At 43.9% G+C, this 17,046-nt stretch overlaps 1 protein-coding gene across 2 annotated transcripts in view; it reads right to left on the bottom strand.

The window, feature by feature from the left end:
* The window catches only part of fam110b (family with sequence similarity 110 member B), a 64,431-nt gene extending 48,246 nt beyond the window's left edge, over window positions 1-16,185 (bottom strand). For both annotated transcript variants that reach the window (XR_012772799.1, XM_075482433.1), the window contains exon 1: window positions 16,085-16,185. The gene's annotated coding sequence lies outside the window, so the exon portion shown is untranslated. The remainder of the gene's footprint in view (window positions 1-16,084) is intronic.
* Window positions 16,186-17,046: the final 861 nt, after the last annotated feature.

Below are 17,046 nucleotides of genomic sequence, written 5' to 3'. Positions count from 1 at the left end.
CTTGCATCTTTGAATTAATCTAGATTTTTTTTTTTTTTTTTTTTTTTTAAAAATCAAGAAATATAAGCAGTCAGAATTTCTTTGCTATTTAGTTGTTTTAAAGAAAAATCTGAAAACTATTGTTAATCCTATACCAGTGAGCAAGCGAGCCTCCTCAGTACTGTGCATATTGTATGTTACAGTCGCCTCTGATGTCTACTAATCACATAAACAACTAGCTGCAGTCACTGAATCCTTTACTTGGACAGTAATTTGAAGGTAGAGCGGGTTCTTTTTCAGAAAGAGTTTGCTCATACTGTGGCTCCAAGCACTTCAACAGTTAGTGAAACCCGAGGTTCTCTACAACTACATATCTCTGTTAATCCCATCTGAGAAGGCTGCCGCAGATTTGGAGATTCTTCTCACAGTTGGATTAAAAAGTGGACAGCGTCTCGTTGATTCTTGACTGACTATTCAGGCTGACTGGCTCACTTAACCCATTTAGGCCTAAAACGCCTGGAAAAGAATGCCTGTAAAACCTATGGGCGATTTCAGAAAGACCCCCTAAAACCTGAAGTTTTTCTGGAAATTGTGTCAACGCCTACTAAATGATTGATTTCTCAGCCTCTGTAGCAGATAGAAACAAAATGCCTGCAACGGTGTGGCATCTGCAGGTAAATCCACTTTCACCCCTGGTGTGCGGTTGAAATCTCTCCGTCGATTACGGTGGTAATTGTCAGTCTTCCACTCACTTTCAAACCCTTCAAAATCATCCTCGTCGTTATCGTCATCTTCAAACATATGTGCTAGCCATAAAGCTCGATCAATTGGGTCAGCACGTTCATCAGCATCATCAAAGCCAAGAAACTCCTCACAATCGCTACCGTCTGAAATGTCTTCCCACTGAAAGTCCTCCATGCTTGTTCGATATAACTTCAAAACAATGACATGAGGAACATGACGACACTCTCACGTGTCTATTATAATGCATTTAATTGGCGCAGAGGTCAATAATTGGTGCAAAACAACCTTATACAGGAAAAAAGACGTGTACGCTTTCCCGGCCTTAAAGGTAGAATAACGCAACAGCGCCCCCGGCTTTAAAGGAAGAAATGCGGCAACGCTTTCCCGGCCTCAATGGGTTAAGATTGGAAAAGGGTGAAACGTCAGTTATATTACCACAATAATCCATTTTTAGGAAGCAGATTTTACACACCATGTGCGCCTTATCTATCTCATGTTCTCTGATAAGTTTATGAAATTCAAAGTATGTCCAAAAGTCAACTTTTTTCTTTAAAATCACTTGTTTCTAAGCTCTGTCTTCCTGTTATGTCACCCAAACATCCTAGTAATGTTAGATAATTATTGGAGTTTTTGTTTCTTCTTCACAGCTTCTTCCTCTTTGGTGTTTCAGGGCAGTTTAACATAACATTTAAAACTTTATTCCTCTGCTGAAGCTGGAAGGAAAAAAAAAAAAAAAAAAAATCAGCATTTATTGATAGACAAAAATTTTGTGTAGTCTTCAAATTCCCATTTATGTTACATCTTTCTGTCGATGTATCGAGATGCATCTTCACACCTCCAATTAAAAGCTTTGTCTTTTTGAAACTGACCAAAGACCAATGTTTTTCTTGAGGATTTTAGTTTTAAATGTAAGGTTTTATCTTTTCAGAATGAAGATTTGATTTATTGGGAGTTTACCAACAAATTAGGTAAGTTGTCCTGTAAAATATTAAGCTTTAAGAGAAGTCAGAATTCTGATTTTAGTGAATTACACATAACATTTTGATTTGACATAGAGCTGTATTGGGTTAATTTGTCATATTTGATGTCAGATGGAAAATAATATTGTAACTAAAACAATATTTTATGTAGATTCTCATCTCATTTAGGAGTAAAAAGAAACCTTGAAGATTGACTGAAATGGGGCGGTCGGTGGCGTAGTGGGTTAAGCAGCCGCCCCATGTACAGAGGCCGCATCGGACAGCCCTGTGCTGCGTGTCTTTCCCCTCTCTCTGCCCCCTGCTTCCTGTCTCTCTCCAACTGTCCTAACATTAAAAGGCATAAAAAGCCCCAAAAAATACTTTGAAAAAAAAAGATTGACTGAAATAATCTTTTAATTTATACAGAGATATTTGGATATTTGTATCCTACATTTTTTGACATAACACCCCGACGTCGTCTGGAGATGAGAGGAAAAGCTCTATAGGAATAATCAACTCATGGATGCAGCTCCAATGGATAAACATTATGATAGGACATATTGCATCACTGCATGTACAACGAAAATTAAGATTGATAAATAAATACAGAATCCAATTAATTCAAATCTCATAAAAAAAGATTTATTCACAATTAAACTTTTTTTTTAAAGTATCAAACGTTAACATTGAGACACTGTCATTTGTTATGTTGTAATACTGGAGTCACCACTAGGTGGGGCTGTGATAGTTAAAGTGCTGTGCTGTATATGTTGAAGCTGCACCAGTAAACAGTGTTCAGTCTGATTCAAGATGTCTCCTTATTAAGTCGCATACATTACATGGTGTCAGAATGGGATTTAGTAAAAAAAAAAAAAAGAAAAAAAGATGGAACTTCAAAAACCTCCAGGAACGTTGAGCCTCGAAGGTAATCTAGCTGAAAACTGGAGAGTCTGGATTCAAAAGTTCAACATACATCTCATCGCTAGCGGAATAGCAGAGAAGTCGGAAAAAGTCAAATGCGCCACGTTTCTCCATGTCGCCGGGGACGACGCCATCAAAGAATTCAACACGTTTCAGTTTGACGACGACGTTGATGATCTGGACGTACTGAAAGATCTGTTTAAAAACTACTGTGAACCTCATATTCGCAGGTCTGACTGCTGCTAAAAAGACTATAATAAACTCATGGTTTTCTCCAGACATCCCATCGGCAAAGGAATGGCTAAATCGCTTTAGAGACATTGCTGTTTTACAAAGGTCATTGGCTGTCGTACGCAAAGCGCGAATATCTACAGTACAGGCCTGGGACGCTCTTATTGGATCTCTGTCTGACATAACGTTGCTTGCTCGTATATAAGGTGTTTTCTGCTTATGTTGTCTCTGTAGGTCAGCTCACTTTCTATCCTCTACCTCTCATCTTTTGGTTTACTTGTGCGCATGGTGTGTATGTACATGCACTTATTATGTGTATGTGTGTATATATGTGTGTAGGTATGTGTATATATATATATATAATATATATATATGTGTGTGTATGTATGTATATGTATATATATATTTTATTTTATTTTCTTTCTCTCTTTGAAAGTCTTTGATGGTAAGGCAGTGGCGCTGTTTTTGTAATGTGTTTGAACTGTTCAATAAAAAGTTGAGGGCGCAAAGTAATACAGAGTCTATTGATGCATACGTCACAGATTTAAAAAACAAAGTGAAAGACTGTGAGTTTGGAGATCTAACCGAGTCATGAATAAGAGACAGAGTTGTGTGTGGATTCACAAATGACCAGATCCGAGGCAGACTGTAGAGAGAGCCGGAGCTGCCGCTACAGAGAGCAGTGGATATGTGCCGTGCTAGCGAGGTGAGCCAAACTCAGCTAAAGAAATTGCTCATGCAAAGATGAGCCGTGGACGGACAGAAATCCGAGGGAAAATATACAAGGTATTGAACGTGACACAGCAAGTGATGATGGCATGTTTATGGGGACAATTGAACTGAAACAAAAAGAAGTGAGCCATGTTAACAGACTAGACAAAGTGGATGAGCAACCAAACAACGATGACTGGACTGCAACGCTTAACATCAAAAACCAGACACTCACTGTGCTGATAGATAAATAGATAACTGTAATGTCACATCCAAAAGAGAACTGGATGCACTGAAGTTGAGTGAAAAGAACCTGGACAAATCTTGCTTTAATTTAGTGGGCTTTTTTGGGCAAAAAGAGAAGCCACTAGGGCAAAAGACCATTAAATGCCAATACAAAGACAAAGAGATACATGTGGACTTTCAAGTCAGAAAGCATGATACAAAAGCAGTGTTGGAAAAGAGACGGGTGTTGCGTTTGGTATGGTGAGGAGGATATATGGAGTGGAAGAAAGAACACAGACAGACATATTGAGTGAATATGAAGATTAATTCATGTTCCGGGAGTTCACCATATTCAGGTAAACCCAGCGGTGATTCATCCTCCTAGAAAGGTGCCAGTAGCCCTGAAAAAAGACGTAGAAAAAGACCTTGGTGTCATTGAAAAGCAAACTGAGCCTACAGACTGGGTCAGCAGCATGGTGACAGTTGTGAAACCAAACAAGATAAGGATATGCCTGGACCCACAGAACCTGAATAAAGCGATACAAAGAGAACACTATCCTCTGAAAACTGTTGAGGATGTTGTGGCTGAAATGCCAAAAGCAAAGATCTTCTCAGTTGTGGATGCAAACCAAGGCTACTGGCAAATCCAGTTGGATAAAGAGAGCTCCAAACTATGTACCTTTAACTCACCCTCAGGAAGGTACAAGTTTAAGAGACTTCCCTTTGGAATATCTTCAGCTCCAGAAGTGTTCCAGAGATGCCTGTCACAGCATCTAGAAGGACTGGACGGAGTCGTCAATGTGATGGATGACATTCTTGTGTGGGGTGAAGACAGAGTCGCACGAAAACAGCTTAAGAAAGCTGTTGGACAGACTGAGGAGTATAAACTGGAAACTAAACAGAAACAAATGCAAAATTGGACTGAGTGAAATCAGCTACATACGGCATGTGCTGAGCAAAGATGGACTGAAACCTGACATGGACAAAGTACGAGCAATACAAGAAATACCTGAACCAAAAGACAAAGCAGAGCTTCAGAGATTGGTGGGCATGGTGCAGTACATGGCCAATTTATTCCAAATCTCTCAGAAGTATCTGCACCACTCAGAAAGCTGCTGGAAGGAGAAACAACCTGGCATTGGGAGAGTGAACAACAAAAGAGCTTCACAAGACTGAAAGAGCTGGTGAGTAACACTCCAGTGTTAAAGTATTATGATGTGGAGAACCTGTCACACTGTCAGTTGATGCCAGTTCTGGTGGGTTGGGAGCAGTGCTCCTACAGGAACAACATCCGGTAGCATACGGCTCAAGGTCACTAACAGAGTGTGAACAAAGATATGCTCAAATAGAAAAAGAGCTGCTCGCAATCACAATATATGGGTGTGAAAAATTTCATCAATATCTGTATGGCAGATGTGTTCAAGTTGAGTCGGATCACAAACCATTGGAGACCATCTTTAAAAAGCCACTCCACAAAACTCCTGCAAGGCTGCAGAGGATGCTAATAAGGCTACAGAAATACAGCCAGCTGGTGACATACAAGCCTGGTAAGGAAATGCACTTAGCTGTAACACCATACACAGGACAGACAGGAGGAAGACTGAGGTGCCATTTATACTAATCTGTTTCTATATCGTTTCTATCACGGATGCACTGGCCATTTACATTAAAATACTGGAATACGACTTCATAGGTGGAAGGATTCAAAGACGCCGGAGCCCACGTAAGCATTCGCATACGATGCTGATTTTAGCAGTTGTAAACGGGGAGAAACGAGGATCCGCAGTGCTGAGCTCTAGCTACTCGGCTTTTATAATGAGAACCCAGCCACTGCAGCAACGCAAGCCGTACATGGAGCGCCGCTTTTGGGTTAGACCGGGAAGAAGCAGCGCATGGTGGGACAATTTCGTGGACCAAGTTGTTGTCGCCGAAGAATGGTGCGAAAACTTTCGAATGTCCAGAGCAGCCCTGATAAATCTAGCAATAATAAATAATAAAGCATAATAAATAATAAAGCAAGGGCGATCATGTGATGTGATGGCTGATTAGTCATGTGACTAGCGAATCAGCCGATCCCCGTTTCAGTGTAAATATAAATAGTTTGCAAGACGCCGACACGAAGAAATGGTGAAATGAATTAATGTAAACAGAGCCTTAGATGTGAGCTATGTGGTCCAACAGTTACCCGTTTCAGAAGAAAAAAGTCAAAAATGCAACAAAAGAGGATGAGGAACTCAGTCTGGTCCGACAAGCAGTACAGGCTGGATGGATGGCCTGAGTCACGGAGCCAAGTTAGGAGCTGACATATTCTGATCAAAAACTCCAAATTGGTTGTTCCTACAAAGATGAGAGAGGAGATGCTCGAAAAAATTCATGAGGCACATATGGGAATTGTGAAGTGTAAGGAACGTGCAAGAGACATCCTGTTTTGGCCAGGAATGGCAAAACATATTGAAGAAGTTGTGCAGAAATGTGCAACAAACACAACAACATCAATCCCAGAGAGCCGTTGATGCCTCATCCAGTTCCTTCAAGAGCATGGCCAAAAGTTTCCATTTCAATAATGCAGAGTACATCATGTGTGTCAACTACTACTCAAAGTACCCAGAGATTTCAAAATGAAGGCGTACTACAAGCAAACACATCATTACGGCACTTAAGTCTGTTTTTGCCAGACATGGTGTACCTGTTGAACTGTTTTCTGACAACGGGACACAGCTGATAAGTGCAGAAATGCGAGACTTTGCGACCAGCTGGGAGTTCAAACACACTACCTCAAGTCCAGAGTTTCCACAGTCAAATGGACAAGCCGAGAGAGCTATACAAACAGTGAAAAATCTGCTGGAAAAAGCTCAAGAAAGTCTCAGGGACCCATATATTGCTCTGTTGGAGTACAGAACCACGCCACTGGACGGAGTTGGCTGCTCCCCTGCACAGCTCCTTATGGGAAGGAGGCTGAAGACAAAAATACCTGTTAAAGCCAGGGCTGTACAGACATGTACGGAGCAGATTGATGAACAGACAACAGAAGCAGAGTTTGACCGTGGAACAAGGAAACTACCTGTGGTGGGAGCAGGACAAAGAGTAAGAGTCAGACAGCAGAAACATTGGCAACCTGCTGTAATACTAAAAAGACATGATCAGCCAAGGTCGTACATTGTACAGACTGATAATGAAGGAACAGGAGGCACATTCTGAAAACCAAGGAAATGTCAGGTTTCCCCACAACAAACACAACATGAGACAGTTGAAAGTGTTCACGAGTCATTGCCACTGATGGAGAGCGGACAGCAGCCAGCAGGACCTGAACCAGAACAGAGTGACTACCAAGAAAGTCCCATGCCTGCACGGTCTGCACCGCAAACACCAAGGTCACCTTCAGTGAGAACAGAGACTGTGAGCACTGATAACTGTGGAAAAACCTCACGTTTGGGTAGACCTATAAGAATCCCTCAGAGGTACCAGGCGTAACAACTGAAGATGTGTTAAGTAAGTTCTAACCTGGTCATTGAAAAAAAGAAAAAAAATCTAAAGAAGGGAGATGTCATGTAATATGTTGTAATACTGGAGTCACCACTAGGTGGGGCTGTGATAGTTAAAGTGCTGTGCTGTGCTGTATATGTTGAAGCTGTCTCCTTATTAAGTCGCATACACTACAGACACATTACTATTTCATGGAAAATTATATCTTATCTTGAATTTAATGTCAGCAATATACATCCATTTTCTATATACCTGCTTAATCCAACTAAGGGTTGCAGGGGCTGGAGCCTATCCCAGCTGTCATTGGGCGAGAGGCGGGGTTCACCCTGGACAGGCTGCCGGTCCGTCACAGGGCCACACAGAGACAAACCAGACGAACAACCACACTCACTCCTTCGGGTCAATTTCGAGTCAGCAATTAACCCGATGTACAGCATGTTTTTGGAAGGTGGGAGGAAGCTGGAGTACCCAGAGAGAACCCACGCATACACGGGGAGAACATAGAAAAAGTCCACACAGAAAGGAACCAGGAACCAGGAACCATCTTGCTGTGAGGACACGGTGCAAACCACTACACCACCCTGCTGCTCCTGCAATATGTACCAAAACAGTTGGAACAGGAGCAACAACAGGCTGCAAAAGTAAGTGGTACTAAAAAGAAACACCTTAAAGAGCATTTTGCTGCTAATTAGGTAAATTGGCAAAACATCAGTGACATGATGGGTATGACAAAAGCACCTTAAAGAGGTAGAGTCATGTTTTCCATTTTTCCCTGCTCCAGCAGATGTGATTCAAATGAATGAGTCTTCATCAGCTTTCTGCAGAGCTTAAAGAGCTAACCCCAGTGTTTCCCACACATAGACTAATTCGTGGCGGTGCGCCACAGATTAAACACCGGCCGCCACATATTGCGTTTCGTTATTATTATTTCTTTTAACGCTATTTAAAAAATACTCGTATTCGTTAAGCTGTATTTCCTTTCCCTGCTCTCCCTCCGTCTCTCTCGCATAGCCTACTCACACACACACACACACACACACACACACACACAGCCCCTCCCCTCCGTGCACACCGCGTGTGTCTCCATCAGCGAGATCATCCCTGGAAGCGTGGAAGCTTCCTAGCTTCAACATCGCGTTAGATTAGCTCAACCGAAAGAAGACGGCTGGCGAAATTCACGAAAGGTTGGTATCACGTGCACCTTTATAAAATCACACATTAAAAAGTCCTATAAAAATATTTTATATTTTGAATACAATGTTGGGATGTCCCGTCCCGTCCCATAGCAAACAAGCGATTACGCCTTCTTTATAAAGTTAACTAGTCGCAAGTTTGCCGTAAAAAAAAAAAAAATGTAGTTGGGTTGTCGAGGTCTAAACACTAGCAGCTGTGAATCAAATAAAGTAGTTTTTTAAAACTCTTACACTGAATGTTTGCTGCTTCAATCCAGATGAGTATTAAAAAATCTTTTCCGCGATTGAAAAAGAGAAGTGCGTGTTGAGGATGAGGAGCAGCCTGAACCGGAGGTATCAGTCTGAAACAGCTGAACAGTCCCACCAGTGTAATTAGCTATGTTATTAATTTGTTTACAATGAAGATGTGAATATCTGCAGATAAGCCGCACCTGTGTCACCCACCGTGACACAGGTGTCACACATCCTTACGTCCCCCATAATTTTCCTTGATGGAGAAATTATCCAGGTTCTTAAAGGATAAGACCGGTTTTTTGACATTGGGCCCTTGATTTCACATTATAACATGATGTTCTACTCACCCCTGCTTGTTGTTGAACATTTGGAGCTGTTCCGAAGATATTCGAGAGGCGTCTGGCTGCTCTCTTGAGATATTCAGCCATGAAACGGTTTCCTATGGGCAAGCTTATACAGGCACAAACTATGCTGTTTATAATTTATTAATTACTCTACACTAGCACTGATAACGTGGAGGTGCGTCGCTTACTTAAAAAAATCCGGGTTACTGTAATTTTGATTTTTTTTTGTCGTAAAGTGGGTGTTACTGACGTCCTCGTGGTGCTACTGCCACAGACAGCCCACAGACCTGCTGCCTATTTATTCCTTCGGCTAAAATTCAAAATTAGTAACCCGGATTTTTTTAAGTAAGCGACGCACCTCCACGTTATCAGTGCTAGTGTACAGTAATTAATAAATTATAAACAGCATAGTTTGTGCCTGTATAAACTTGCCCATAGGAAACCGTTTCATGGCCGAATATCTCAAGAGAGCAGCCAGACGCCTCTCGAATATCTTCGGAACAGCTCCAAATGACCAACAACAAGCAGGGGTGAGTAGAACATCATGTTATAATGTGAAATCAAGGGCCCAATGTCAAAAAACCGGTCTTATCCTTTAAAGGAAAACGTCGGAAAATTTCAATTTTCCTATTTTCCCTGACACCTGTCCTCCAAAATCGATTTCTCACACTGTTTTACATTATTCAACCCATAACCTTGCGCTCCCAGATTTTTTCACTTCTGGCCATGGGCGCAGCCATGTTCAGCCACATCCGGGCATATTTTACGTCAGAAATGCAATTCTACTTGTGCAGCGGAAATAAAATTCTACTTGTGTGACGGGAGTGTGCTCTAACAAAGTGTAGAGTGTAACTTGGAAATACACAATGATTGAATACTACCTGTATACAGTAGAATTAGAAATTATTTTTATTTCAACATGTATGTTCACATATATCTGTAGTGATAGTCTACAACTGCCTCGTCGGCGTGAAGGAAACCCTTGTAGGTCCCGTCCTGCGACTCATATTTATCCCTGATCGCCCACACCGCACAGGAGGGAATCACTCTTCGGAAGCGCTTCCCAAGTCTCCCATGGAGAAAGTAGGTCACCTGCCGGTAGGCCTGGAAACGGTACACAAGGTTGGGCATGGGGTCCGGAAACGCCTCACAGCTCGTGGATACAACCGGTGAGTCGTTAGCATTTGGCGGCGGTGTCGCGGCAGCTGCGACAGCCACTTGTCCATCCTTATTTTTAGCCTTATCCGACCATCTCGGCTGATGGCTATAAGCTAACATAACTTGGATCGAGAGGCTGATCATGATCTGACTCGGACTCAGGCGAAACTTCGCATTCTATCTCCGGGTCCGAGTCAGACCAAGACAGTTCGTAAGTGTCTTCCATTGCTGTAGAAAAAATGTTTGCATTTCTGACGTCATGTTGAGTGAACATGGCGGCGCTAGGGAGGGAGAGCCAGAGCGGTATAACTTGAATTTCAAACATTCGCGAATGTTACTCTCTCGGGCTGACAAATGTAAACAAGGTGAGAAATCGATTTTGGGGAACATCTACCAGGGAAAATAGTAAATTTGAAACTTTCCGGCGTTTTCCTTCAACTCCGAATGACATATATGTCACATTACAGATCTCTGACAGTGGGGGGTGGTATTTTGGAAAAAAAATCTGAAATGGGTTCTATGTGGTCTATTTAGTCTGTGTTATAACCCCCTTAATTTTCATTTAAGTAGAAATGGGTCTGGGTTCTTATGGGTTAATACAATAAAGTTCTGTGTGACCAATTATTAACGAAGGAATTATTTTGATGAATCTTTATTTTTTACACCCCCGCCTTTAACACATATGTAACAAGGGTTCATTTGGCTTGTTTATAATTCCACAAAATGATTGCTTTTCTAATCTATAAGAATAGTCAGGTGGAACTTTTGTTTTCTTTTTCTGTTTCTGTACTTTCTTTTATGGGGGAGCAACACCCGCTACAAAAGACACGGGCTGTGTTCAAAACCGCATACTTCTCCTACTACTCCTACTTCTCCTACTAACTTTCTGAGTTAGTATGCGAGTTTGAGTCAGCCAGAAGTTCCCGGATGCATCCCAGATTCTCTGAAATGTTGGGTATGCATCATGAGGTCACTACTCATACTCAAACTACCCAAGATGCAACGTAACATGACGTCGCCGATCGTCATTTCCTGTCAAAACGGCAGTTTCAAGCTAGCTACAACGAGGGTAGGTTCACTTCCTGTTTTCAAAACAAAAGCACCAATTGTATGGTAATGGCTTTCCCTATGATAAAAGGCAACGGGTATTTTATTTTGTGACAATAACCGGAAGTGCGTTGCTCACTGCGGCTAGCTTTAGTAGCGCCGAATTAGTGGGAACAAAATTGTAAACAGCCGGTATTTTGTCAGGTTTTCAACACGTTGGGGATCTAAACGACTACTTTCTCTCCTGAAAATGTTTCAAATGTTGCTAAAGTTTACAGAGTTTAGAGCTTAAGAGAAATCAGCTTCAGGCCGGCTGATTTCGGCTCGGCCAGGAGCCAAATGCATTGTGGGTAAACGCTCTGCATACTGTCTGATCGATGAGTATGTAGTATGTGATCGATGAGTATGTAGTATGCAGAATGGAAGTATGCAGTTTGTAAGTATGTAGTATGTAGTATGCGGTTTCGAACACAGCCATAGTCCCGCCTAAACTCTTCCTCTTTTTTTCTGATGTTCGGTGAGGAAAGGTGAGCCCCATTTTGTCCTTTATATTTGGCATTTTAATTTGACAGGTACGCTCCATGTTTTACTTATTTGTGCTAATGTTTGCGTCATTGTAATCGCGGCGCTCTTTTTTCCTGATGTTCGGTGAGGAAAGGTGGAGGAAAATAAAGACCTTCGAAAGAGCAGCGGTGTGGTCTCCATTCGTACAAGCCTTAGCACAACGCAGAGGTTTCATACCGGTTACATATATACACACATATGTATGTATGTATACACATACATACATAAATGACTGATTCACATATTTTAAACAATGTCTTTCAGTAATTTGTTGCCCGTCATTTGGAGAAGAAAATGAGCAGGAATATTTCTGAGCTCAGCTGTTACTGATGGCAGTGCATGATGCAGTAAATGCTATATCAGTATATCATCATTGAAAATAATGAAACATTTTTATAAAAATGTTTTCAGACTTAAAGGCAGGGTAGGGGATCTTTTTCTGGAACATTTTTTTACATATTGCTTGAAATACTCTTCACACCCCCATTGCAACCAATTAATTAAAAGTTTTGACACAAATATGAAAAGTTTTAGTGGCCTCTAGAACGTACAATCTAGGAAAAACAGTATCCAATCATTGTGAACGGACCGTTCACAATGATTGGATTCTGATGCCGTCTATCAAACTGCAATCTGCTCCTCCCTCCCCCTCCCTCCCCCTCCTTCCCCCTCCTTCCCCCCTGTGTGCGTACCCTGCTCCGTGAACGAAGCTTGGCAGGAAGCTAAACTAGAGCCAGCTTGGCTAGCACCTAGCATTATTAAACGTATAGTTAGCATAAACTAAATACTAAATACGGCAACGATCGATGCTTGCTGTCAGAACAGCGCTCGTGCACCTTCGTGCACCTTCGTGCACCTTCGTGCTCGTGCGCGTTCATGTACTCTAGAGGCGTGCCTTCGGGGGGGAAAGTGAAGAAAAGGGTTGGGACTTTTTACCTGTGTATTTTCAAAATGCAGCTTCGCTGGACTCAAAATCCAGGATCTCCTACCCTACCTTTAAGTGAGGAGGGCGTACTGGTGATGTGCAACAAAAAGCTCGACAGAAACACGCATGAGACTTAAAGATCCACTGAAGCGTAAAGACACGTAAACAGCAGGAGTGTGAGGAGCAGCGAGGAGCAGCGAGGAGCAGCGAGGAGCAGCGAGGAGAAGCGAGGAGCAGCGAGGAGCAGCGAGGAGCAGCGAGGAGCAGCGAGGAGAAGCGAGGAGCAGCGAGGAGCAGCGAGGAGCAGCGAGGAGCAGCGAGGAGAAGCGAGGAGCAGCGAGGAGAAGCGAGGAGCAGCGAGGAGCAGCGAGGAACAGCGAGGAGCAGCGAGGAACAGCGAGGAGCAGCGAGGAGAAGCGAGGAGCAGCGAGGAGCAGCGAGGAGAAGCGAGGAGCAGCGAGGAGCAGCGAGGAGCAGCGAGGAGCAGCGAGGAGAAGCGAGGAGAAGCGAGGAGCAGCGAGGAGCAGCGAGGAGAAGCGAGGAGCAGCGAGGAGCAGCGAGGAACAGCGAGGAGAAGCGAGGAGCAGCGAGGAGAAGCGAGGAGCAGCGAGGAGCAGCGAGGAGCAGCGAGGAGAAGCGAGGAGCAGCGAGGAGAAGCGAGGAGCAGCGAGGAGCAGCGAGGAGAAGCGAGGAGCAGCGAGGAGCAGCGAGGAGCAGCGAGAAGCAGCGAGGAGCAGCGAGGAGCAGCGAGGAGCAGCGAGGAGAAGCGAGGAGCAGCGAGGAGCAGCGAGGAGCAGCGAGAAGCAGCGAGGAGAAGCGAGGAACAGCGAGGAGCAGCGAGGAGCAGCGAGCTTACGTTTACCTTCCTACTACTACTACTACTTTATTTATAAAGCACTTTAAAACAACAGTAGCTGCGACAAAGTGCTGAACAGACAAAAATCAATAAACATGCAAAATATGGAAAAGACAACAGAAACAATTAAACACGATAACAGAAGTAAGAGCAATAGGCTCAACATGTGTTAAAAGCCAAAGAATAAGAGAGTTTTAAAAGTGGACAATAAAGGGAAACTTCTGATATGTAACGGCAGATCGTTCCATAGTTTGGGAGCAGCAACACTAAAATCTCTGTCTCCTCTGAGCTTTGGCTTAGCCCTCGGTACCTCCAGGAGCAGCTGATCAGCTGACCTGAGGCAACGGGAGAATATGGCTGAAGCAGCTCAGAGAGGCAAGATGGGGCAAAAACAAATAAAAGAATCTTAAGAGGAACCCTAAAATGCACGGGCAGCCAGTGGAGAGAAGCCAGGACGGGGGGTGCTCCCTCTGCTGCTGCTCGGTTAGAAGCCGAGCGGCAGCGTTCTGGACCAACTGGAGACGCCTGAGGGAAGACCGGCTAACTCCAAAGTAAAGAGCGTTACAGTAATCCAGCCCAGTTGTAATGAACGCATGAATTAAAGTTTCAAAATCTTGACTTAAAAGAATTTGCTTAATCTTTGCCAGCTGCCTGAGATGATAGAAACAGGACCTGACCACTGCTCCAACCTGGCCATCTAATTTAAGATCACTGTCTATTTTAAAACCCAAATTGGAAATTGTGTGCTTCAAATGAGACGTCAAGGGGCCCAGATCAATAAGGGATGTTTCACAGAGGCTGCTGGGACAAAACACCATCACTTCTGTTTTCTGGTCATTACAATTTAGGAAATTTAAAGCCATTCAGGCTTTAATGTCTTCAAGACATAGTAGGGGCTTAATCGAGTGGCATGTATATATCACTGTCGTCAGCATAACAATGAAAGGAGATCCCATGCTTTCTGAGTATTGAACCCAAAGGAAGCAAATAAAGGCTGCGGCTACACGGAAACGTTTTTCACTGTAAACGATACTTTTTCTTATCGTTTCGCTGTCGCGGCCACACGGAGCCGGCGTTCCCACTACCCCAAAACGATAGTTTTTGAAAACGGGTTCCAGAGTGGGAAAGTTTGAAAACGGCCTCGTTTCGTTTCCATTGTTACAGCTAAAACGTTTTTGCGTCAGTCACACGTTGACGCTGGGAGCCAATTTTAACACTTCTCTATTGTCTCACAGCGTGGCGTGACACAGTGGCGTGTGTACTGTATCGTTTCATCGTTTTCGTCTGGACAGCAGCGCGTTTCCGTGTGGTCGCAAGAATTTTCGTACCCGTTTTCAAAAAAAACCTCGTTTCGTTTTCGTGTAGCCGTAGCCAAAGAGAAAAAAGCAGGGGACCGAGGATTGAGCCCTGTGGGACGCCATAAAGTAGAGGGGCAGTGGAAGATTCAGAACCAGCTAAGTTTACAGACATGGTTCTGTCTGACAAATAAGACCTAAACCATTTTAATGCGGTACCACTAAAACCAAGTTGAGTCTGTAAACGAGATGGTAAAATATTGTGGTCCACTGTATGGAAAGCAGCGGTTAGGTCGAGCAGAACAACATCATATTCACCCTGAAATGTCATTAAAAACTCTCACCAAAGCAGACTCTGTGCTGTGCTGAGTTTTCAAACCGGACTGAAAAACCTCCAGAATGTTGTGTTCACCTAAAAAGGCCATGACCCGAGAAAGAACAATTTTCTCTAAAACTTGTGAGATAAAAGGCAGCTTAGAGATTGTCCTAAAATGAGCTAACAGAGTTTGATCGAGGCCAGGCTGTCCCACAGCACCAACCCTTCACCCTGAGCTGCCTGGAGCTCATGCTCTCCTCTTCTCTCTCATGTTAAATACATGACAGATCATATGTTTGCCATGTTGCATTGGAAACCTGGTCAGTCCTGTGCGGGGGGGGGGGGGGGGGGGGGGGGGGGGCACTGCTGCACATGAAGCAGCAGCAGGACCCTCACTCCGCTCACACCCGTCTCTGTGTCACCCCACAGACACAGCTCCGGGGTCCAGCTGGTGACAGCACACTGACATGTGTCAGGAGCTAAACAGAAGCAGCTGACCAGCACAACACTGACTGAGTGCGTGCGCGTGCGCGGTGGTGCATTGCAATGCCAACCCCCCCCCCCCACACACACACACACACACACACACACACACACACACACACACACACACACACACACACACACACACACACAGCACGGAATGTCTGGAAGCTAACTCAGTACCACCGAAGCCCCGGCCGCAGCCACCAGCCCCGGCCTCAGGCACCGAGGCTGTCCCCGCGGCCCCGGACACCATGACACAATGTTGAACAATAGGCTTAGTTTCGACATGAGTGGACCGACTGAAGGGGGAAAAGGGTGCTGGGCATCAGAAAGTGTGTCAGGAATGTGTCAGCTATGGCGGCTGTGTCAGACAGCCGGCTCAGTATCAGAACTCAGTTAGTTATCCGTCCTACCTGGACTTCCAGCTTCACAAAACAAAGGATGCTGCAGGGATTTCTGTCCGTTAGATCGGTGCGTTTGTTCGGCCTGAAAGCATCCTGTCTCCCGTCAGCAGCTCCGCCACACGCTGCCACTTCCGCTCAGCCCTTTCACAATAAGACGTCCAGTTCGGTCTATTTCCCCATCATTGCACGCGCCTCCGTGTAAAGACAGCACGGGGACATGAGGGGATTCCAACACTTGGTCCAGTTAAAATACACTTTGCACGTTTATAAGGAATCACGTCTTTATTAAATGTGTGTTCTCATCTTGCCTGGAGAAAAGAAAAACAGCATATAAAATACTTTTTATAAAATACTACAGCTGATACAAATGGAAAGAAAAGTTCTACATTTCAGAATCACCCGGGTTTTAGGTGTCAGTTTAATCCTGCCCCTCCTTTTAGTTGAAATCTAACAATTTCCGGCTGGTATTTGGAATGTGGTGAGCTTGGCGCAGCTCCCATCGGTGCAGGCTCTGCGATGAGGCAGAGGAGGGCGGCCCAACAGGGGGGCGGCCCAACAGGGGGGCGGCCGTTCAGTCAGTGCCTCTTTATTTCATTCTGCGCAATAACTGGAACAGTTCACATTCTCATACCTGTGCGTTCTCTGTTATTTTACCTTTGCTCTTTACGCTGTGATTAAATGCATGTTCATGTAATTGGGTGTCCACCACTTCTCCCCTTTGATGATGAATGGACCGCTCCATTCATTAAAGGGCCAGTGTGTTAAATTGTCTTTTATGTTTGGCTGCCTTTGGATGATCTAGTTTGATTAGTGACAGTGAGCTCTGATGAGGTTATTCTTATGTATTGAAAATACAGTTCAATATAATACAATATGTTTAGGAAAGACAGCTATACTTTCAATAGGAAAAACGGCACTACTTTTGTAAATGCAATAAATGTAGTTACAGGTTAATTGCACCTTTGGCGGAT

This window comes from Odontesthes bonariensis, chromosome 14 (genome assembly GCF_027942865.1).
Source record: "Odontesthes bonariensis isolate fOdoBon6 chromosome 14, fOdoBon6.hap1, whole genome shotgun sequence".
In the NCBI taxonomy this organism is placed as follows: domain Eukaryota; kingdom Metazoa; phylum Chordata; class Actinopteri; order Atheriniformes; family Atherinopsidae; genus Odontesthes; species Odontesthes bonariensis.
This window is presented reverse-complemented; position numbering and strand designations above follow the sequence as displayed.